At 30.2% G+C, this 23,239-nt stretch overlaps 1 protein-coding gene across 2 annotated transcripts in view; it reads left to right on the top strand.

The window, feature by feature from the left end:
- Positions 1-3,903: 3,903 nt before the first annotated feature.
- LOC130451476 (uncharacterized) overlaps positions 3,904-23,239 on the top strand; it is a 30,030-nt gene continuing 10,694 nt past the window's right edge. Inside the window, exon 1 of one of the 2 annotated variants that reach the window (XM_056790508.1) lies at positions 3,904-4,289. The gene's annotated coding sequence lies outside the window, so the exon portion shown is untranslated. Of the gene's footprint in view, positions 4,290-17,743; positions 17,793-23,239 lie in introns of those variants that run through there. The other variant, XM_056790507.1, reaches the window with a different exon arrangement.

A 23,239-nucleotide genomic window follows, 5' to 3' on the forward strand; every position in this document is an offset into this window, starting at 1 on the left:
GCAACACGATCTAGTGTTGTGTGGGATTGCAAATTTTGCAATATAGCACAGAGCTGGATCAGCCAAACGAGCATGACATGGTACCCTCTCAGATCAGGGCTAGCGGCGGTGTCGCGCGCGTGACAGCTCTCTCGTGTTTGAGACAAAATTGACACATTCTGTTCATTGGCGACAAATTAGATCTATATTGGCCTAGTATATTCACAAACTTTTCAAATACTGGTGCTAACGGCAATTCCCTGGACCCGTCTAGACTCTTTACAAAGTGTACAAAGAATATCGCAAACAAATGTAAGCAGAGAGAAACTACTTATAGTAACTGTTCATTGTAAAAACTTCTGGAGAAGTGCACATAAAATTTAAAATATTTCATTAATCACTGGTGCTATAGATATCCAGCAAATCAACAGTGGAAATGCTGCAACTAAGGCAAAAGAACTGACGAAAGTGATAAACCTTTGACGGCAACTCCAAAAACGCGGCGTAAATCATCTACCATCTATGATAAGTAGAGAGTCACAATGTGGCCGCAAAAGATGAAGCCACGAATAGTTAGAGAACAAAAACGCAGGGTCATTGAAGATAGTAAACAACGATGTTGGCCTGAACTGTTCAAGGTTTTCATACCTCACCTCATAAGACAGAGAGAATTGTGACTTTAATTAGACAAAAAGCTTTACCACTGCTACGAGACAGTTCCTTCTGAAAAAACATTCTGTTGTATAATGAGTGCGATCTGTTCTGTACAATTTAGTTCTATCAAGTGGTAAAGCTTTTCTTTCTGTTTCTTCAGAAGGAGCTGTCTCGTAGCAGCACCGGACATCTAGAACGTTTTTAATTCTGTGATATGCGATTGGATTAAGAGCATACTGAAATAAACATACCGAGATATCTATGAAGAATAGCATTTTTTTAAAATGATCATTTTTTTCAATTTAAACATTTTTATGTTTTCAGGAAGTAAAATATTTAATAAAATGAAAAAATAATATGTTAATATTTAATTGAAAATCGCAAAAATTTCAAATTTTCAACTACATAGGATAACAATTATCATTGTTTTTCAGTTGTGACGTCATAGGCTTAATACGTCACGTTTACGACGTCATGCAATATGGTGGACTCAGTAAAATGTTAAATACAGACAAAATTTTTAAATTTTCAATAATTTTTTCTCTATAGATATTGATCAAAGTATTATAAAAAAATATAATAAAAAATAATATAAACTATCCTAAACTATTTTTTTCTCAAACCATACAATCACCCTATGGTAGCAAGTAAAACTAACATTACTAAGATAAACTAAATTCATGGCGTATGCAAAGGGTATTATAGTTGAAAAGCATCTAGAAAAGATGAAGGAAATCAACCACATATAAGACTGAGTCAGTACCACTTTTCCTCAAGTTATGAATCATGAAATCACAACTCAACTAAATAATTTATTCCCATGTCAACTTTAAAAAGTAGGAAAAATACGAAAGTGCTTATATATCGGAATTTAGAGCGACATTTTCACAATTGCTGCACATGTGTACAAACGAAAGCATCTATATGCACGCTATATCAAACTTACAAAAAATCAAGATAAATAATACTTTCCCTGAATCAGGAGGCGCCGTTAAGAAAACCAACATATATAACATAATAAGTAAAGTTATTTTCAACTTTACACTACAATAGTAAAATGATTCAAACTTTATTATTATTGAATTATTGAGATTAAAACAAATATGTTTTATTATGTGAATCGTCTTTACACGTCACAATGTGATATTTTATTGTAGATAATACGTTTAGTGTGGCAATTTAATATATAGGTAATCCTTCGTTTAATTTACACGTGCGAATTTTTCTTTTCAGAATAGCTTCACAGTAGGTTGAGTAGTTAGAGAAATTTGCCATGATATGACAATTGTTTTTAGTTATTTAATATCTGCTATCCAAGAGCACTTTACTTATGTAAATTTGAAAAATAGGGCTTCTCTATAAAATAAATCAAATATCCTTCTGATCCGTCAATTCATAAGACTATAATTATTCGTATTTATATTCCATGATGACCTTCGAAATATTATTCATGTTTCTAAATGTTCTTGATTCTGGTCTGTTCTGTTTCAAAATTAGATTTTTTAAAAGATAGACAAAAATTGACGTTTCAACTAATTTTAAGTCTTTACCAAAATATGATATACACTGACATTTTGCGTATTTATATTGATCAATAGATCACTTTTATCATGAATATCAAAATAAAAATAAAATCAAAATAAAACTTTGTTCTAATAAGAAAAATTAATTTTTCCTTACATCTCAAATATGTAGCAGTAATCATTTAAATTATTTGTAGTTTTATTAGAACTTACAAAATAGAGCTATAAATTTTACTTATTTAGGTCTTTTTTATCATTTATAGCTTTTTCGTTCCTATGAATATGAACCATTTCTAAAAATTCTCTTTTTCGTGTATTAGATTCCGTTTCAAGAATTTTTGAATCTTTATAATTGATTGTTGTTGTTGATGTTTTTTTGATACTTCATGGTTGGTTAGGTATGCAGTTCTATTTTTTTATCGGATTAATGACCTCTTAGTCTATTTTCTAAATACTGAGAAACATAAGAAATTAAAGAAATATATATATATATATATATATATATATATATATATATATATATATATATATATATATATATATATATATATATATATATGTATATTTCCTTACAATTGTAACATAAATCTATGTGAGAAATGGAGACGATTATATATAAGTGTTCTGTAAAAACTTTGTAAGCTATACAATATAACCAAACTAAAAACAGTTTGATATATTTAATAATCGGACATACCAATATTATTGAATTTTCTCACATATTTATGTTTTCCCAACTTTTAATTTCATTCAAAGGTATGTAGCTACAAAATTTTCCGCTTGAAATAAACATTTTTCAATCAATTCAATTTATATAATAAATGCTAAGTATCCAAATGTTAGTTATTCAGAAATAAATTGATCTTAATTAAGAAACGACTATTAAACTTTATTAATGACGGTCATAGGCCAATAACTTTGACCCATGTTGAAGATGACGATGCTTGTGAATTCTTTGAATGGGAGTAACCATAAGAAACATGAATTAGTCGTAATTGTACTATCATCTCTAGATCGGAGCGGATATGTATGGATCGACCTTTAACATGCTATATATTATCAATCATATACTATGGTGTAAAAGTGTGGTGTCTGGAGAAGAATCAATTTGAAAAAGTATTGTTCTTAGAGATGCGGTGATATTCCACTTTATTGGAAATCTCTGCAGGGAAGGATTACCAATATTTAGGTACTAAGACAAAAGGAAAAAAAGAAAAGCAGTGATCTTAAACATTGAAAGGAAACTTTTTCATACCTATCTGGCAATAATGCAACGGAGAATACACGGAAAAAACTGAATAGACCCAAGAAGACATTCTTAGATGAGAAAAAAAGCTAATCTTCGTTACAAATGCCATACTTGAAAAAAAGTAGGTTTTCAGCGAATCAGGAATAATGAGATTACAATGATGAACTACTTTTGGTGGTATATTTTCCAAGGAATTTTTCTCATGTTTTGACGCAATATTAGCGGCATGCAGTTGAGGGGCATGATTCTAATTCTAGTATAATACATAGATTTGAAAGTTCAATATAAGAATTATGAAATTTTATTTGGTCCTGAAAAATAGAATTTCCAACATCTATTTCACATTGTGGTACTTTAAATTGTTCCAAGATATTTCATGTCATTCTTATTTAAACGCCCAGTACATGTAGTACATACATACATACATACATTAAATACTAATACTTCAAATGTTTAAAATACAATTAAATAGAAATAATATAAATAATAATTATATTTAGTTACTTAATGATAAGTAAAGATAATGATGACAAAGACTTGTCTTAAGTAATAAATAGTAATTCTTTTCATTATCTGTTAACCTCCTGACATGCGTTAAAGAGAATATAATTTAATTAAAAATTATTCAATTCATCACGAAGAGTCTTTGACTTTAGTTTACGATTGAAATTCAAAATTAAGTAGAACTATTGAACTATACTGTTTATATACATATACGCTATTATCTCTGAACGATGGATCAGTTTAACTCATTCCGCAATTTAGCTAGTTAATTTTTATTAGTGCTACACTTTGGACTACTGTGAGTGGGTGAGTGGATTCACAGTGAAGTTTCATGTGAAAGTGATTTTTTTCTAAGTTTTTGAATTTTTTTTATTAACATGGTAAGTGATATTTTAAAAACAACATTTTTCTTACGTACAACGTACCTTAAAGTTATTTATTATAATATTTCAAACAAAATTCAGGTGTTACATAAAAAAATTATCAATAATTAATCATTATAGATTAAAGTTAAGTTAGTGTATGGCTAGAATAAATTGAAATAACTTTGTTACATTTTATAATCCTATAAGGAAACTGAACTATATATTTCCCAAATGCCCCAACATGATCATCAAACCAAGATTCATAGTCTCTATCTATAAAAAGTTTTTATATTTTCTTAAAGCTGCCAACTATGTTTTTTTCAGAAAATTCTAAAAACTAATATGCATAGTCTGATATTAAAAAAAAGGGAATTTTATAGCTTCATGTTACGTTTTACAATCTCATTAAAATCATTATAAGTTCACTTGAAGTTTTCGAATAAAGCAACAGTTTGTAACCAAACTATATTAAATAATACTCCTATCACTATAACTGTTATTTTCGAGAATTGCACTGTGATGTTATCGTCTCTGTCCAGATTTAAATAAATAGCAAAAGCACTGCAGATTGATTTCTCGCTAATAAACTTGGGCTGTTCAAATCGTTCAGTTCGTTGAAGTTGTTCAGCGGTTGGGATATTTTAGATCATCAAAATGATATTTTGTATTTGAATTGAAAATATATTAAGATCTTAATAACTGTTCCTATCTGAACTACTATATAATATATATATATATATATATATATATATATATATATATATATATATATATATATATATATATATATATTCCACATTATTACTATACAAATGTTATTCCTGAACAGCGCACTCCGTCAGCTGTAATATTTTATTAAAATTTTACAACCATTTGTTTTGACAATTGAAGTAAAAACATCTTCTGACTAATTTATTTTGATCAATGTAACCACGGAACATCTGGTAGAATATCCATTCAACACATTAGCTTTTGTAGTGAAACCGGAAAGTGCGGATGCATAAAAGTTAGAACATTATAATGAAAATTTAAATAATTTAAATAACTGGTTACTAAGACTATACCTATGTAATTTCAAAAATACGCTAGACAAAATATTGAATGGTTCATAGATATTACACTAACCATTTATTTAGTTTTTCCCGCCACATCTACGCTATTAGTAAGAATAATTTCATAAAAGTTTTTAAAATTGTAGAAAAAAAATATAAACCAAACTAGGAAATAAAAACATCAGTAAGAACAAGTACTTACTTTCTGAGTAAGGAAAATTATCGAGCCCCAAAATATATGCACCATCACCTAATGGAAGATAATGAGACAATCCTAGTAGGACAGGAAAACTAACTATTAACGTCAATCGCCTTACGGGATGCTTGCATAGTTTAATAGCTTAATTTTTGTTTTACCGTCTTTCCATTAGAAAAGAACCTAGTCGGATGAATATTCTGGTCCTCGAACCTACACGAATGGTTCTAATCTAAAATCGTACTGTTTAAAAATGCTGTCAAATTATAATAGCTGTTATAATTGCCAATATATGTTATATGTGACGCGAAGGAAACGAATTCTTTAATGTATTTATGTTCCAGTAAATAGTAATACTGTTTCTATTGTTATTTAAGCTTAGCTGGTTATTAATGATATTATTCAAGTGGTTCTGTTTTTTCCTTTTCATCTCTCATTATTTATTACACATATTGCAGTGTTTCTTCAACTTCTGTTCAATGTTTATATTGGTGTGTATTTTGCACATTAATAAGATGTTTACAGACATCAAAACCAAAAGATGTTGAATCAAATTTTGAGAAAGTTCCTCCACTTCTGCTTAGAAAATGTGTGTGTGTATGTAGATGGAAGAATTTGTTCAAAATTTGTCATCGTAATTTAAGAATGACGTGAATCATATTACAAGAACAAATGAGCTCCAAGTATTGTATTCATATTAAAAATAAATCTATGATGTAGATTCAGATAAAGTTATCGAGACAATTGAAGGTTTATGAAATATATTATTGTAAACATTATCATCTAAATAAAAATATTATCAGACTGTAACACAATTTTTGGAATGATAACAAACTCAAGGAATTAAAATTAATCTTAATGCCATGAAATATTATTTAAAAGATAAAAGAATTTCAAAAGTTATCAGACACACTATGAACATAATCTTCATTATAAACCAAGTTGATTATGTGTTGTTGTATGTATGTTTAGATAATGATTAAATTTAATATTCAATGAAAATAAGAAGTAATAATATTTGTTTTATCAGAAGAAATATATAACCTGAAAGATAAAACAAACACGAGAAATAGAGATCTAAAAAATAGAATATCAATTTGAATAAACAAAAGAGCCAGTCTGAGATTTGGGTTAAAATTGAACTGAGTAGGTTTTGACATACTGAACTCAGTACAGCCTCAGCAAAATACTAAAATGGATTCAGACAATGATTATTTAACAAATGAAAGAAAAAGAAGAGCATTCAAAGAACGAGAAAGAATATCAACTAAAATAGCAATAAAATTGCCAACAAGAAGGAAGAAAGATGATGACAAGGTAGACCAATTACTGGATATAATGACTGAGATGAAATCAGATAAAAAAATAAAAATATTGAAGAAAAAATTCGAGAGATCAAAGCAGAACTGAAAGAATTAAGAAAATCAATGGATAGATATGAAAAATAAAGAAAAAGGAAGGAAGCAGCTGAAAGAATAATAAAAACGCATCTGAATGTGAATATTGAAGTGAAACAATAAAAAAAATGGAGACAAAACTTGCTTAATAGAATTAAACATGGAAAATGAAAAGGACAGTATCCTCCAGAATAAGAACAAATTAAGAGAAATCAGAACAGAACAAATATACATTAATGAAGCCCTTACACGGGGAGAAAAGAAAACAATTGCGTGAGAGAGCAAAAGAAGAGATAAAAAAAGGAAAAACAGTGAAAGTGGGTTACAATAAAATAATAGTAGATGGAAAAGAATGGAAATGGAGCAACACAGAGAAGAAAATAGTGAAACCGAACGATTAAAAAAACTAATGGAAGGAAACGAAAGAGCAAGGACAGGAGAAAAATGACAAGTAATAAGTTTAGTAATAAGGATAGTAGTTCTAGTAAGAATTAGTAGTAAGAATTTTAGCTGTAATTTTAGTTGTAGTAACTTGTTAGAGGAAAATAGCAGTAATATTCGCAAATATAATAATGGGAACGATAGTAATACTAATGGGCATAGTAAAAATAAAAGAACAAAAGACAATAAAAATAATATAAATACGGGGGAACGTCAAAAACAAAACAAAAAAATAACAGTGAACAGCTAAGACTAAATAAAAGAAAAAGAACCAAGAAAGACAACAACTATTAATAGCAACATAGAAAATACAATGACTATTTTAAAAACTGAAACGTTGGAAGAAATAGCAAAAGAAATAGAAAAATACATCATAGACATCACAAGAAACGAGATGGGAAAAAGCGGGAGAAATAAAAAAAGAAAAATACATATTCCTATTCAGTGGAGAACCAAAAAGTGGAAATAAGGAAGTAGGATTCTACGAAAAGAAGAAAATGAATAATACCATAGTAGATTATACACCATTAAATGGAAAAATAGCAACTTTGAGACTGAAAATATGTCATGTTTATCAAAATATATGCACCAATAGAGGTAACACAAGAAAAGGAAAAAGATGACTTCTATTAAGTAGGAGAAGAAATAAAGCGGTAGCCATAATCCAAAGGATTGAAAGGCTTGATGATGATGATGAATATTTAACCGAGAATCTAAAATAATCTAATTCGCCTTTGTATTGGCCAACCACTATTGTATGTATCTGTCACATTGACAGGTGGAAATATGACAATGCAAAAAGCAAAAACAAACAAGTGCCGGAACTTGGCGGTATTTTTCAAGAGACATTTTTGTTCTTGTTATAAAATCTGTATACAACAAATGAAAGAGCAGAAGATAGTTTATTAATACTTTGGTTCTAGTTTATTTTTTGCTTTTAATGAAAGTAAAATCACAAAAGATAGGTTTTATATTTGAATCTGATAAAGTACGAAAAATACTTTCATGAACGTTAAATAATTATCATTTCTGTAGGTTTACCTTTGTTTTAATTAGTATACAACCACGCAATCAACTATTAAGAGTTATTGGCAATGTATAATACATTTAATGTATTGATCAGAAATCAAATACTACTGTACAATTCTTTTAGGTAGTCGAACGGTACACGTGAAACATTTTGTGAGGTAGTGATGGCTTATAATGGCGAGACCTTCGTTACATTCCTAATATATTTAATATTATCTGTTCGTTTCATAGGAGACGGTAATTCAGTATATAATTTTTCATGGATGTTATTTGATAGCTTCTTCATATATTTGAAAACAGCAACTGTATATATATATATATATATATATATATATATATATATATATATATATATATATATAGACACCTAGTGTAAAACTTGTACATAAAGGCAAATATAATTAAAAATATAGTTTTCGTATGTCACATAAACCGCTTAAACATTTTCTTAAGGTAGTAATCTGCAAAACTAGTGAACAAGCTTCCAAAAAAATGTGAAATAAAGGTGTCAAAAATAAACAAAATGAACATTTTGACTGCTAGAGATGTGGTACAAAACATAAATGTAGAGAATGTCCACCATTTAACAAATTTTGTACTAAGTGCAATAGAAATGACCATTTTGCCAATATGTGCCGCACTAAGAATAAACTTCCTGAAAAGAAAAATAGACTGAATACAGTAAAAGAAATTTTAAACAGTTCTGAAGATAAGGAATACATTTCAGCTTTAAGTGCCAGAGAAATGAAAGACTGGACAGAAAAAAAGGTGGTAATGTGAAATTCATTGCCAAATCAGATACAGAAGCACAATGCAAACGTGTTACCGAGACACTTAAGGAACAAAACGATGACAAAGCTGAAACCAAGCCGAACAAAGATAAAATGGCAGTTCTAGGTGAAGTAGAGCTACTTTGTAAAATAAAACAAAAGACAACACTATTTTTAAGGTAGTCGAGGGAAAGGTTGCACCTATTCTAGGACTGTGACCTGTCAAAAATTGGAGCTTATTGCACGGATGAAAACACTGAAGAAAAGTAAATGTAAAAATGACATCTTCGATAGGTAAGGGTAAGGGTAAGGCTGTTATAAAGATTAGGAGTATGATATTAACCTAATTGAGAGCCCAAAACTTAAATTAAACTATTAAGAAGAACTCCACATGCTATAAGAGATGAGGTGAGGCAATAACTTGACAGAATGGTAAAATTAGACATCATAAAACCAGAAACAGAACCTATCCCTGCTGTAAGTTCTATGGAAATTGTAAGGCAAAATAAGAATCTGTATAGATCCTTAGATGTACATAAAAACATTCTTTCAAAGGGCTTTCGTTTGGAGTATCATCAACACCTCAAATATTCCAAGAAATTTTTAAAGAATTGTTCAGTGAATTTAGAAATGTTAGAGTATCAATGGATGACATTTTTATATGTGTAAGATGTAGAGAAAAACTACAAAAAAACCGAAAGGATAAAATTCTTGGTGCACATTGTTTCATTAGAGGGACTAGAAGCAGACCCAGAAAAAGAAGAAGCTATACAAGCAATGTAGATAGTATGAACAAAACAGAGCTACAGATGTCTGATATAACATTTCCCCTAAGAAAGTTTTCACACAAAAATACAAGCTTTATATGGGAACTTCATAACGAAGAAGCTCTGAACAAAATAAAAGAAGTTCTCCAAAGTATTGAGACTCTATGATGTAAACAAACCTGAAGCTTAAATGTAGACGCAAGCTCAAATAATCTTTGTGCTGCACTTCTTCAAAGACAACCAGTAGCTTATGAAACAGGAGCATCAACCAAGTCTGAAGAGAAGTATTCACAAAATGAAATAGAAGCACTCGTTATACAGTTTGGATGTAAGAAGTTTCACGAATATATTTATGGTAAAGAACTGATTGTGGAATCAGACTATACCACTTGGAAAAATCTTCAAGGAAAACATACAATATGTATCAGCAAGATTGCAACGCATAATATGCACCAAAAATCACAGGAATAAACTTAGCAGACTTTTTTAGTCGAGACTGCGATGCATCTAATCTGGAATGAACAAGAATAATATTTGAAAGTTGGAGTCTTATTACCTATGTCACTTGACGCAGTTTTCTTACATCTACAAAAGAAGATCCACATTAACAATTACTACTTCAGACAATAATACAATGATTTTCAGAAAAAGTCAGTCAGTCTTTCCACAGAACTACAACACTATTTCAACTTTGAAGAAGAGTTAAGCTATCTCACAGGAAGATTTTTTATTTTCTTTAAAATCGTAGTTAAAACAATAATTACAACGTTACAGTTATATCGAAGGTAACCAAAGGGGAAATTGTAGATGCATTTCAAGATTGAAGTGGTCAATAGTTTCCCATTGTATTTCATTTATTGCTGCCGAAATACTCGATTACATTTTGTACCTCATTGGCCAACCGTCTTTTCAAATATGATTTAAGTTTTTTAAGTTTCTTAGTTTTTTAAACAACTCGATCCAAAAATTTTCACTTTGAAAATTCTGTTAAATTATTTAAACATGTTGTTGATTTGAAAAAGTAACAGTACATGTCGAAAATTTAAAAATATGTAAATCCATGTCACACTTATTTTTAGGGGGATATTTTGTAGGCTGCTTTTCAATTAAGCTAACCCAAACAAGCAAAAACTGAATCTTTTCACTAAGTGTTTTTGTAAAAATCAAGCAATTCTTCTAAACATTGAAGAAATGAATTTCTGGCTAAATTTCTGTATAACTCTTATTCATATCTAAAAATTTTCCAAATTTCAAGGCCGTTTTAGGAACAATTTAAATGCTTCCTCTGGAATCGGAAATTTATAGGCGCAATAGGGATCATGGTTGCCATTTTATGGCTCATCTTCGCCCATCCAGTCAGAAAATCTATCATATAGTCACCGTCTAACTGGAAGACAATAATGTGGGGTTCCATCTTGTTGGTTGTGAATAAGATCATTTTAGTAGCCATATCAATTTGATTTTTGGGCGTCTAGTATTCTTCCAAACATTATTAACTAGACATCCCCACTTAGAGTTTCCTCTATAAGTAAAGGTCCAATATTCACATGATTACCAGTTCACAAGTTCAATTCTTTAATCACTGTATGTGACCTTACCTAAAAAGCTACAGATTTTCATCCATCCAGTAACGACAATTTTTGTTGATAACATGACTATTTAAGAAAAAACGAGATGTGTAAATATGCATGAAACTTTATTTGTGCTGCTTTATCCAAAACACGGCGAGTATTTTTTCTTAGCAACGGAACCAGATGTCCTAAAGTTTGGAACTAATTCTAGGACATACAATACTGATTATTATTCCTATATTTGTCATTGAATATTGTTGACGTTTTTTTGTACATTTTCCACATTCCCCATAAGTAAGAGGATTTTTAAACATGGAAATAATCTTCTCAGTTTAGATTAATATTTTTGATGTATACAGTTTCGAAAGTACTAATTATTATCTGTGTATAAACAAATTTAACTAGAAATTGAAAAAGAATCTACGACAATGCGAATCTCGTTCGATATGTTTGGGTGCGCCCAGAACGATAGTATAAAGAATATTTATATACTACAAGATCTAAACGATCCACTGGAAATCGAAGATGATGTCGAAAAATTTTTAAATGAAACCACCAAACTTAGAAGTAATTTTGCTTCATAGAAGAAATTGAAACTGTCGAAGATGGAATGTACGTTTACATTGACACTGATAAAAATATGTACAACGATAGTGATGTGCTTGTTTTCATTTAAAATAGAGAAATAGCAAGCATGTCAAGTGAAGAAGCGCCAATTTCTTTATGAGTATAGAAACTGTGAACATATTAGTGAATCAAATCAAACGTTTGTCATATATTGTGTGTCACACACCTATGGCTACTGTGGAAAACTGCTCACAGTGCAATGGGCAAATTCTCGCTACCTTCCGAAAACAGTAAGAAAATTGCAGGATTTTAAAGTTTTTTTTCCAACGTTCCTATATTATAATTAGATGTTATGTTCGTACAATCAAATGGAAAGTTGAAACTTGTTCTGCTAGCGACAATGTCCTTGTACCAATATCGATTTAGTACAATTAAACGTAATGCCGTTGTTTAAACGACTGATGATGGAGTTTTCAAATTAGCAGCTAAGACTACAATTTTGCAAAAACAATTCCGTAGAAAAGAGTTTCAGTTGGCTGATAATATTTATAGACAATGTAGTGGGCAAGAGATACTAGAAAGACCATTTAGAATTGCATCTCCCGATATTTCTGCATTTATACAAGGATTTATTTCACATTTATACAATAAAAAATATATTAATGGATGATGTTCTCATAGAAAATATGTCATCTGCATTTCTAAGTGCCATCATTCAAGCTCTTGTCTGATTAAATAATTTTTAGATACTTGCCTAACAAGAAAGTTTTATTTGTTGTTGTATTTATCAACATCCAAATAAAATGTATTATTCAAATAACATTTTCAAATTTCTCTTATTCGGACATTGCGTACTGATTAAATAATAAAAGCAGAACTGGTGTTGGTTATTCAAAAATGTATAGAAGTAGTTTAGTATAATTAGGAAATAATCGTTGCTCAAAACTTATTCTGCGTATTTTTTTCGGAAATTGCGTGAATTCGACTATATGATTCAGTAAATGAAGTAAAGAATATTTCATATTGTAAACACAGCAGGACTTTGAAAAATGATGTTTGAAGAAGTTCATGATATCAGAACAATAGAGAGATATTATTTATCTTTTGTTTACTATACTAATAGCTCGATTAGTACAATATGATTTTATAATCTAAAACATATACTCAGGGGCGGATTGTGAATTTGTGGGGCTAATACTTCTTAAAGAGTTACCTAACTACCAACCTAATTGGAATTTTTTTGGAAAACTTTTCTTCAGACATTTGGTATAGAAAGAAAATAGTAGAATGCAATATTGTAAAGTACATACACAAAAGTAACTATATGACGTTGTTGATAAATGAATTTACAGGTTGTACAGCCTGTTGCCATTTTGGCAGCAGACTCATTTATTTCATAATCACACTGCAAGAACTAATTAATGATTTAGTTATAATTCTTGTAGTATTTACTCCCATTGTGTGAGGACGATGAACGTTTTTGTTTATAAACTTTTAATAATCGGTTCAAGCCTCACTCCTTAATGTATCTAAGCATTCACAATCAGGTGATCAATATGCTCCTGGGGCATTTCGAAAAGCCATCAGAGCCATCTTCTACCGATTATGTATCACAGTTAGGGATAAATTTGATGAACATGGGAGGCCATGGTAAGAGATGAATTTGAACGCGGAGGGATAGGACGTTCGCCTCTTATCCTTCTTATCCTCGTTCGACCGTTATGCATATCTAGACAGAATCAGGATTCATCAAGAGGATAGTTATTTGCTAGTCGTTTTGGTACCATGTCCAAACCTTGTTATCCTTCCAAAATATTTCGCATTGGCGATCCCTTGGAGCTAATAATTTTGGGCGAAACTCTGTTCTGCTCACTCGTCCTGTGCCACTCTCTTCTTGTTCGGCCTTCTTTAGTTATCTTCCAATAATTTTCAGTTCGTTCAGTATTTACAGTAAAAAAAATTAATAAAAACACGAAAACAAGTGATAGTGCTGGAATTCTGTTCTGTATTTTGTATATAATATTTGATGCTCGGATTTCTATGACACTGAGTATATATACGAGGAAGAGTGCCTTGCTTCTTAGGGATTTGCAACGTTAGAAAAAAAGCTTCAAGATGGTATAGCAACTTGGAAAAACAATAATATCGAATATGGCACTTTATATAAATGTATAATAAAGCTCGACAACATGCCATATACAAGTATTAGACGCATAAGAAAACTATAATAACAAAATATCTTGGATTCGTATTCTAATAAGAATGAAATGCTGCTAATTGACAGAACGCCGAAAAAAATTGATAGTATTCATGAAACTTTCAGACGGGCATACCAAGTAAGAACAATACTCTTGACTTTAATTGAAACATTTACTCGACACTAAGGAAAGCAACAGTTCTACGATCTACGTAATATTGAATATTCAAGCGATATTATTAACAAAGGAAAGGCATTCTAGCTCAGCAACTGTTAAAAGTGAAGCTCTTAAGATTTAAATAGTGCTTTATTCTTGGATTACATATGTTGGATGAAAATATTTCTCAGTAGGTTGGCAATTATTTATTAAAAGGTATATATGAAAAACGACACATCGTAGATTTGACATATATTCGGAATGAATATATTGTTGTTAATTGGAATATTTACATATTTACTTCATATGATAATTATTTGTTTACACAATAAATTTCATACCATTGTAACGTATAATAAATGAAAAATAAAGAAATAATAGACGATTTACAATTAACCTACGAATGACCATCGAGTTGACTACGTTTGGCAATGCAACAATAATTAGTGAATTGAAAGCATTCGAAATTTCACCGCGAGACGTTCATTTTTCATTGAATTAAGATGTTAATAACAGCTTCCTGTGTCCCTTAACTAATGCTACAGCTTTATTGTTTGGTATAGTTCGATAACCCATATTTTTTTTGTATATAGGACAGAATGTGAGTATGGAGGGTCTAATTAAAGACAGTGCTTATTTTGTAGAATCGCTTTCTATGAAATGTTTTTTTTTTTCGAAAAATATGGATATACGTGAGATAAAGTAAATTAGTGAAAATATCAATATGAACAACACAGCTTCGGGAAAGATTATTTCGTAGAATGAAGATTCATTTCCTCATAAAGCAGATTTATCTCGTTTGAGCTTCCTATGCAATTTTATGTAGTATTTTATGATTATGTTACTCCCAGAATGATTCCTTTCAGATGCAGTTGGCAGAAGTATCTTAGAAGTTTATTTACAAGTAGAAATGCGTTAAAGTTATACTAGAGTAAGACTTTTAGTAATGTTAGAACTTTTAGAATTGTGAAACTGTCAAGTTAATAATAGTCTATGGAAACGCTTTTTTCTTTTAAATGTAGCACAACGAGATTGACTGTCCATGGATATGATCTAAGAGTATTTTTGAAGTACTAAAAATTTATGCACCAAATGCTTTACAGCATATATTTCCAAAGAGATCCAGGTGATTCACATTTGTTTGTCACAAATTTAAATATTTCGTAACTTAACTATCGTAACTTGATGAAGGGTAATTGAGTTTCGCGACTTTTAAATTAAAGGCGAATTCAAAAGGATGTAATTAAAAAAAAAATCTTAAAAATTTTGTGTCTTTTGCAATAACCAATAAAAACGGTATTTTTAACTACAAGAACCAAATATGTAATCATTGTTGACCAGATTGGTCAACTTAGATTTCAAATTCGGGATAACTCCTGAATTCCTTAGTAAATCCTATAATCAATTTGAAATTCTACAGTTTTGAAAGTCAGATCCGAATTCAAAAATTAAAATATATTCAGGTGCAGACGAAGTGAACAAAAATTGATTCAAGAGATAAAAAAGGTCGCTGACCAACACTCATAATTAAAAATTCATTACTAAATGTATTAGATCACATTCTAATGAGAAACAATTACAATGTACATGTAATAAAAAAATCAACTTTTTCCCAATACTCTTGCAAGATAATTGGGAAAAAGAATATCACTATGTGAAAATGTTTTTTTGAATGTTTTGTTTTCAGAACGTCTGTTGAATAAATTAAAATTGTCTCAAGGTAGAATCAATCCTAAACATATGATATATGTATATTAAGTATTAAATATAAAAGGCTTAAAATGAAGCTTTAAAATTAACGTATTTTTGCAAAAATATTTATTTTCAGGTTGAAATTATAGTGCTTATTTTGATTAATTATTGCGGCTATAGTGAGCTTTTTTATTCAAAATTAGAAATAATTCATTATGAGTAAGTTTGCAAGGGATTTGAGGTGTTTATGTACTATTGAATTGAAATCAAAATTGTGTCGGAAGATTGCAGATTCCTCTCAAACAAAAAAAAACAAAGTATGTAATAAAATAAAGAAGCTTTAACACTTTTTAACTGATTTTGAAGTTAGTTTCAATTATATTTATTATAAATTTCAAAATATAATACTAGTTTATTTCTTCCCAACTTTAGGAGTCAACCTATTTTTTCTATTGTTAATCTTCTATTTTATTGATGAATAGCATTTCGACTCTTGAGCACCTATATTGATATCATAAAAAAGTACTGAAACGGTACATGGTACTAATTCAATTCGATTTCTATTCTGTAACAACTTTATTGTTATTTGAAAAAAACTATTGTTATTAAAAAAAAACAGAAGAATGCATTTGCTTATTGAATAAACGAAAAGGTGTGTCTCAAATAAGGCTCGTCGAACAAGTAATACTTGTTTCATTAGTCATTTGCACAAATAGAGCAATTGAATGGATTTGTTCAACAATATCTATACGTTTGTATCCCTGAAACATTTTGATCACTCCTTGTTAAATGCTGAAACAATAACCAATGCATTGTTTTAAAAAATATTGAATTTTTCTGGATGTATACCAACTTTGTTATTATTCCCAATATTGAATAAGAAAATCACTGTTAATTAGAATGGGATTTTTCTCATAGTAACTAAATTATCCTTATTCTGAAATAAGTAGTGAATCGTAACTATCTAAGCAATATAACACCTAACACCAAAAAGAAAAATAATGGAGATCTATGTAACAGTTGATGTAGTTGCGTCTTTAAGAAAATTAATTCAATTACTCTTAGGGAATATGTTAATAATTAATATGTTAATAAATAGTAGGCAACTATTGAGCAAAGCACAGTGTCCTAGATTAAATCTTTGAGAACCTCATCAATGGTCATTATTAATATATTTCATGGACACCATAAGATTTAGAAAGCAACTAAAAATATGAAAAGACCAACTATATAAAGAGATAAAACGTTTTCGCAAACATATATGAATCATACATTTAATTCAAATATGAGCACAACTCCATTATGGTTGAAAAAGGTCGCCAAAAACAGCTGACAGCATATAACAAATATGATGACTTCGCGGAAATACAGAAGATAATAAAAACTGTATTTCTCTTCATAATTCATTCTTTGTTCTAAGGTCGCTTAATAAACATATATTGTAATTGTAATTTTTGTTTTTAAAAATCCAAGTTTTAATATATAATTGGCGCAGTGAGTAGGATACGCACGGGTTTCGGAAGTGAACAGTTTCGCATTGTATCGGAAGTGAAATTCGGGATCTTGGAGTTTCTACACCTTAAGTGCGTATTACGAACTTATAAACTTTCGTTGTGGCAACAGGAGCAGGGAATCAAGAAAAAGGACCAGAAAAGCAGAGCGCTCGAATCGACGAACAATCTGTAAGTGCCTTTTCCTTTTTACCCTTCTAAACCCCTCTGTATAAGGATTTTGGTCAAGATAGTTAAATTTTGTTCATTGCGAATAAATTGCTTATAAACATTAATTTTAAATTATTGTCATGAGCTATATTGTTGAAATAATTAAGGGAATTTCAAATATAGGATTAGATAACAAAAATAATATTAAAACTCAACGGAATACTAATAAAGAATTCACTAATTTTTTCAAATCAATAAAATCAACTTTAAATATGCCTGAGATGTACTGGGATCTTTTAAAGTCTAGAATTGATAACATTAAAACTTATGACGGTAACAGTAACACGTTAAATACATTTCTAATTAGGTGTGAAGACCTTATTAATGATTATCGGTAATTTGATGATGCACAATTATCTAAACACATATTCCAATCAGTTCAAGTTCAGTATAGACAAAGCGGAAATATTTAGGTAATCGTGCTGAGTTAACAGATTGGCCGAGATTGAAAGAAGCCCTGATTCAATGTTTCGCTGATCGTAGAAATATTGACTGTTTAGTACAAGAACTCACTAGAATGAAACCATTTAGGAACGAAACATTGATGAACTTTGGAAGTCGAATTCAATTATTAAGAAGTAGTATAGCGCAGAAAATTAGTAATAATCCTAACATAGCTAACGCGGAGAAAGTGTACCAAATAAACCATTATGATAAAACTGCACTTAGTACTTTTATAGCAGGTTGTAGTGGTACCTTAAGAAATAACTTGCATCTTAAAAATCCAGCCTCACTAGAAGATGCAATGGCCTATCTGAATGAATTTGAAAACTTTGAAAAATTATATGGCGATCTAAATGACAATAACCGAGCAACGACGTCCAGATTTAATAGTAATTATCGATAACCTTATTCACAACCAAGATATTATCCTGAAAACCAAACAAAACCCTCTTTCCAACAACCCTATCATTCCGTTGACAATAATAAACCAGTTAATCAATTCCCCAGTCAACCTATTAATATACAACCTAGACAAATGCTCCCCAGAGGATACCCGACGAACAGACAAGTATTCGGACCTCCACAAAACGTTTTCAGACCAAACCAAAAACCCATACACCAACTTCCTAAACCAACACCTATGCCAACGACTTCAAGAAGTTTTTCCACATTATCACAAAGACAAAGATGGCCAAATAATAACAATTATAATCGAAATCAACAATTTTGAAATTCTGGACAGAATTCAAATTTTACTTCCGAATAGCTATTCACAAACGACTACGACCAATCAGACGAACAACATTATTATCAGAATCAGAATACGGACGATAATAACCAAAATCAAACGTACTATAACTATGACAAGACAGAAAATGAAAATTTTATCCAAACGAGCCAACAACAAGGAACACCTTAGTAGAAATTAACATTTCATCAGAAAACGCAATACCTTACATAGAAATTAATAATTCCAAATTAAAATTACTTATAGATACCGGTAGTTCACGTTCAATTATTAAATCTGATATTAGAGAAAAAACTTATCCAAATTCCGTTAATCGAATCAATACACAAATTAAGACAGCTTTGGGTAGTCAAGATATTGTATATCAATCAACACTTAGAGCATTTCCTAAATTTCAGAATCTAAACTATTTCATCTCCTTTCTATTATTTCATTTTCACGTTGGCATTATAGGACTAAATGATTTAAGAAATATGAACTTTAATATTGAACTTATAAATAACAAATTAATAGGACCAAATACTGAGATACCTCTCAGATATAAACGGAAAGAAAACTCAAATATATTATTCTCAGTAGAACCACAACAAAAAATTCTAAAGAAGTTACCTGTTTCTATTTTTAATGGAGAAATACTGATAAATGAAGGTAAAATAGGACCATTGTATATACCGCAAATTTTGACTGATGCCAGAAACAGATTTGCTCTTGTAGAAATCCAAAATAAAATAGATTGAATAATTTCAGTTAATCTTAAAGAACCTTTAGAGGTAGAGTCATTTGAAAAATCTAGTTATGATACTTTTAATATTAATTCTTTCATAACTTAAATAACGAAGACAATAATAAATAAGAAAAATATGGATATATCACAATCAATTAGAACAAACCATATGAACGCGGAAGAAAAAATTGAAATCTTAAAGCTTATTTGAAAATTTTCAGACATCTTCTTCAAACCGGATGATAAATTATCTTTCACGGCAAGAACAAAACACGAAATTAAAACGACTGACGAAATTCCTATACATTGTAAATCGTACAGATATCCCTATATTCATAAACAGGAAATAAATAACCAGATAAATGAAATATTGGATAAAGGCATAATACGGCCCTCAACTTCACCATGGTCATCCCCTATTTGGATAGTCAATAAAAAAGAAGACCAATCAGGGAAACAAAAATATCGTCTAGTCATCGATTATCGGAAACTCAATGAAAAAACGATCCCAGATCGATATCCGATACCAAATATTAATTCGATTCTCGACAAACTGGGAAGATCAAATTTTTTTTCAATTATTGACCTTTGGGCTGGTTTTCATCAAATCCAAATGGACAAAAATTCCATACCAAAAACAGCTTCTACTGTCGATAACGGCCATTATGAGTTTCTTAGAATACCGTTTGGGTTAAGAAACTCGCCATCCACATTTCAACGTGTCATGGATGAAATTTTAAAAGATCTCCAAAATAAAGTGTGTATGGTCTATATGGACGACATAATAATATTCAGTACCGGACATCTTCAAAATTTAAAACTTGTTTTTTCAAAACTACGTGAAGCGAAACTTAAAATTCAATTAGACAAATCGGAATTCTTAAGAAAAGAGGTAGAATTTCTAGGTCATATAGTTACAACAGACGGGATAAAACCCAACCCAAAAAAAATCTCAACTATTAAGAACTTTCTCTTACCAAAACCACAAAAAGAAATAAAATCTTTTCTACCATTATTAGGTTACTACCGTAAATAAAAAAAAATTGCTAAAATCACAAAACCTATGACTAAATGCCCGAAGAAAAACGAAAAAGTAATACACACAAAAGAATTTATAGATTATTTTGAAACATGTAAAAATATTTTAATGTCTGAACCAGTTTTAATTTATCCGGATTTCGATAAAGAATTTGAAGTAACAACAGATAGTACCAACTACGCAATAGGCGCAGTTCTTTCACAAAATATCCACCCTATATGCTATGCATCAAGGACTCTAAATCCAGCCGAAATAAATTATTCAACGGTCCAGAAAGAACTCCTAGCAATAGTATGGAGCTGCAAATACTTTCGCCCATATCTTTTCGGCCGGAAATTCACAATATATTCAGACCACAAGCCACTGCAATGGCTTTTATCCATGAAAGACCAAAATTCTATGCTAGTCAGATGGAGATTGAAATTGGAAGAGTACGTAATCATCAAATATAAAAAAGGATCGTCGAACTCAGCCGCAGATGCCCTAAGTAGAAATCCATGCATAGAATTGAAATGCTATGGATAATGAATCAATAATAAATAACGTAGGAGATGCGGATGAAATAATAGAAAACTTCCTACAAAATCCTGACGAAATTCCTCCACTCTCCAGTCCTGACCTCGAGGAAATACCGAATAATATAGGACCCACTAACACCGTAAATCAAGAATCAAATATAGTTCGAGGCATACAAAAAGAATCAGACAGACCTCAAGATTCAAACTCGGAATCTGACATTGAAACTCAACATACGTCGACAGAGAATCCTATTTTTTCTATTCCAATTTCTGAAAGAGTATTAAACACATACAATAACCAAATATTCATAGCAACTGGAGAAATAGAATCGATCATCATCATCATCATTGCCCAAATTTTCGACAATACTAGATTATATATTACACTACCTTCAAAGATTTCTTCCATCCAAATAATAAATTTTGTAAAAGAACATATCGTCGCAAACAAAAAATACGCTATTTATTTCAAACACCGCGATTTACCTAGAATCTTCACGACTACGATGCAATCGTACTTCAATAATTTTGCTTTCAAAATTATACAAACTAACACCGTTTTAGAAGATTTACAAACTAAAGAAGCACAAGTAGAGAAACTCAAATTTTATCATGAAACGAAAATTTGCCACCGCGGTATAAACGAAATGAAAATAGCACTTGGTAAACGATTTTATTGGCCAAAAATGTCCGATGTCATTATAGAATATGTGAATAATTACGAAATTTGTCAAAAAAACAAATATGATCGAAACCCACCAGTAATAAAATTCAACCTAACATCAACTACTTCACGTCCTTTTCAACATATTCATATTGATTGTTTTCAAATTTCAGGAAACACTTACTTAACCGTAATAGATACATTTTCTCGATACGGCCAAGCCTACCCTCTATCAGCTGTAAACAAAATATCTATAGTAGAATGCTTATTTAATTTTATAACACACCATGGATTGCCCATAAAAATAACAGCAGATTCGGGTACGGAATTTAAAAATAAAGATCTTGAAAACTTTTGCGAACTTTACAAAATTGAACTTCACTTCACAACTGCTAGAAACAGCAATTCAAATAGCCCCATGGAGAGGTTTCATTCAACACTTATGGAACATGTACGATGTTTAAGGGAACAAATTCGAAGTCTCACATCAGATCAATTGATAAAACGGGCCATACCTGGGTATAACAACTCAATTCATAGTGTCACCAAATATACACCATTTGAAGTAACAAAGGGACACATAAATGAAACAAACCTGTTTAACCTTAATGATTACATAATAATTTCAGACTATGTATAAGCTCACAAACAAGCAACCACAAGACTTTACGAAAATATAACAGAGACTAATAAAACCATAAAAGAAAAGATTATTAATGATAGAAACGAAAAGCGCACCGAAGCCCCTGACTATAAAAACGAAAAGTAGCCTATATTCGTACAAAAACAAGAAACAAAATTCGAAAAAAATATTAGCTCAGACAAAAAATAAATTGATAACAGATAAAAACATTTATCACAAAGCAAGTGCAAGAAAACCCAAAACTAATAAAAAACAAATTTTTCAGGAAGATGGGGCAGATGAAAATAATATTCCTAGCACTTCTTGCAATACAAAAACTGCACAAGAGTAACGCTACGGAAGACATAGACCTAACTACTATCGATAATCCTTTATTGCCGATACAATTAGGAGACGCACGTCTCATATATAGTAAACATACCTTTATACATTATTTAAATTTAGAACCTATTATTAAACAATTGTTCAACATTGAAAAACATTTTTTCATTATAAAAAATAATTTAGAAGTGAGAAATGCTACTAATGAAATCTCATATAATGCCTTATATAAAAATGGTTGTTTGGTACACTTGATACCGATGACGGTAATAGATATGATAAAATAAAAATAAAAATTCTAGAAACA

The sequence above is a fragment of the Diorhabda sublineata genome, chromosome X (genome assembly GCF_026230105.1).
Source record: "Diorhabda sublineata isolate icDioSubl1.1 chromosome X, icDioSubl1.1, whole genome shotgun sequence".
Classification (NCBI taxonomy): domain Eukaryota; kingdom Metazoa; phylum Arthropoda; class Insecta; order Coleoptera; family Chrysomelidae; genus Diorhabda; species Diorhabda sublineata.